We start from the raw sequence: 2912 nt of genomic DNA, 5'->3' as shown, positions 1-2912 counted from the left end.
CATCTCAACACCAATTCTTGTTTGTCTAACTAAGCCTATCAAACACTAGTGTTGCTTAGTCCATCAATCCTCGTGGGATCGACCCTTACTCACGTAAGGTATTACTTGGTACGACCCGGTGCACTTGCCGGTTAGTAAGTGTGGTTGTAAAATACCGTACCAAATTTTTGATGCCGTTGCCGGGAATTGACTGTGATTAACAACTATTAGTTACTTGATTGTTTAGATTAGGCGTTTTGATTTTAATTAGTTTTATTATCATTATTATTAATTTTTATTTATTTTAATTCCCGTAAAAAAAATTTTTTCTTTTTCCTTTGTTTTTTCGTTGATAACCCCCTCCTTCTGTTCCCCATTTTAATTTTCATACTTTATTTAACCTTTGAATTTTGTTTTCAAACTTGCGTCCATTTTTTTTATCTTCCTTTTTATTTTTTTTTTATTTTCTTTTATTTTCATTTTGTTTCTTCCTATTAATTTTCTTATCTTTTAATATTTTATTTTATTTCTATTTTTAACTTCTGAAAAAAAATTTAATAAATAATACTAATAATCTTTCTTAATTTCTGAAATTAAGTTTGGTGTTACTCAGTTGATTCTATTTTAATTTTTCTGTTTAATTTTTATTTTAAATTTTTGAAATTTTTATTTATTTCCAATTATTATTTTTGAAATTTTATTTATTTATTTAGTTAGTATTTTTATTTTATTATTTTACACAGGTTACCTCACAGGGACTTCTCTGCACTCTGACGTAGAGAGTCCCATTTTTTTTCTTGTCTTCTGCTTGTGTATGCGCAGGAATAGAGATAAAGAACATCTCTTAGACTTTGATCCTGAACCTGAAAGAACTTTCAGGCGACGTTTACAACAAGCAAGACTTTGCAAGGCTGCAGAATCCACTATGGCAAATAATAATGCTAATGCCAATGTGGTAAATCCGAATGGGGATGATCAACAGAGGAGAGTGCTTGGCTCTTATTCTGCCCCTACTGCGGATCTTTATGGAAAAAGTATTGTGGTGCCTCCTATAACTGCAAACAACTTTGAGTTGAAGCCACAATTGGTCACACTGGTGCAACAGAACTGCCAGTATCATGGACTTCCTCATGAAGATCCAAATCAGTTTATATCTAATTTTCTGCAGATATGTAATACTGTGAAGACAAATGGAGTGAACCCAGAGGTGTACAAACTCATGCTCTTCCCGTTTGCTCTGAGGGATAAAGCAAAGTTATGGCTAGATTCCCAACCAAAGAAAAGTTTGAATACTTGGGACAAGGTTGTTACTAAGTTTTTCACAAAATTTTTCCCACCAAAGAAGCTGACTAAGCTTAGGTTGGAAGTTCAGACTTTCAGACAGAAGGAGGGTGAAACTCTTTATGAAGCTTGGGAAAGGTACAAGCTGCTGACTAGGCAATGCCCTCCTGACATGTTCTCCAAGTGGACCTAATTAGATATTTTTTATGAAGGCTTGGGTGAGATGTCCAAGATGAGCTTAGATACCTCTGCAGGCGGTTCATTGCACAAGAAGAAGACACCAGAGGAGACTATTGAGCTGATTGAATTGGTTGCAAGCAACCAATATTTATACTCATCTAACAGGAATCCTGTGAACTCTGAGACCGCTCAGAAGAGAGGCGTGTTGGAAGTAGAAGCCGTTAATGCTCTTCTTGCTCAGAACAAGCTTATGTCTCAGCAGATAAATCTACTCACTCAACAGATGGGTGGCATGCAAGTCTCAGCTATCAACACTCAAAATCCACCCCAAGATACCTCCTATGACATGACAGGTAACTTTATGCAAAATGATAATTATGATTATGCTCAACCCTCTTCTGAACAGGTGAATTACATGGGGAGTGGTCCTAGAAATCCAAACAATGATCCATATTCTAAGACATACAATCAGGGGTGGAGGAATCACCCAAATTTTGGGTGGAGAGATCAACCTCAGAGACCTCAGAACTTCAACAATAGTTCTCAGGGCGGTTTTCAACAGAACAACTATAATAACCGCCAATTTCAGTCTCAGCAATAACAACCACCTTAGCAGGCAAATTCTAAATCCCAAGAAGATTCTAAGTGGGAGATGATGATGAGTTTCGTGCAAGAAACTAGAGCCTCCATTAGAAACTTGGAGGTGCAAATGGGTCAAATGAGCAAGCAATTACCGGAAAGGTCTTCAAATACATTCCCTGGTGATACAGTAGTGAACCCAAGAGAAGATTGCAAGGCCATTCAATTGAGAAGTGGTAAGGTAGCTAGTTCTGATACTAAGGTCAATGAAGATCTAGTTGAAAAGGAAACTCTAGAGGAGAAGAAAGAAGAAGTAGAGCATGCCCCTCCTAAACGTGCAGACAACCCATTTCCTGACTCTCTTGACACTTATCCCACACTTGCCAAAGGCCCCTGAATACAAGCAAAAAATGCCATATCCTCAGAGGCTTCAGAAGGCGTCCAAAGAAAAGTAATTCTCTAAATTTTGAGATGTCTTCAAGAAGCTGCAGATCAACATCTCTTTTGCAGAGGCTCTGGAGCAAATGCCTCTCTATGCTAAATTTATGAAAGAGTTGTTGACCCACAAGAGGAATTGGAAGGAGCAAGAAACTGTAGTGTTAACTAAGGAATGCAGTGCTATTATTCAACACACCCTTCCTGAGAAAATGCCAGACCCAGGGAGTTTTGTCATTCCTTGCACCATTGGAGAAGTCGGCATTCAAAGAGCTTTATGTGATCTTGGAGCTAGCATCAACCTCATGCCACTTTCAGTGATGAAAAAGCTTCAAATTGAGGAGGTAAAACCTACTCGTATTTCTCTTCAACTTGCTGATCTTTCTATTAAATTACCTGTAGGTGTGGTTGAAGATTTACTTGTTAAAGTAGGACCATTTATTTTTCCTGTTGATTTT

General features: G+C 37.4%; 1 non-coding gene across 1 annotated transcript; it reads right to left on the bottom strand.

Annotated features, from left to right (window-relative positions):
- Positions 1–1330: 1330 nt before the first annotated feature.
- On the bottom strand, positions 1331–1434 carry LOC112761729 (small nucleolar RNA R71). The gene has a single exon (XR_003182109.1). It is a non-coding gene; the product is annotated as a small nucleolar RNA R71 (small nucleolar RNA).
- Between the last annotated feature and the right edge of the window lie 1478 nt (positions 1435–2912).

This window comes from Arachis hypogaea, chromosome 16 (assembly GCF_003086295.3).
Source record: "Arachis hypogaea cultivar Tifrunner chromosome 16, arahy.Tifrunner.gnm2.J5K5, whole genome shotgun sequence".
NCBI lineage: Eukaryota > Viridiplantae > Streptophyta > Magnoliopsida > Fabales > Fabaceae > Arachis > Arachis hypogaea.
This window is presented reverse-complemented; position numbering and strand designations above follow the sequence as displayed.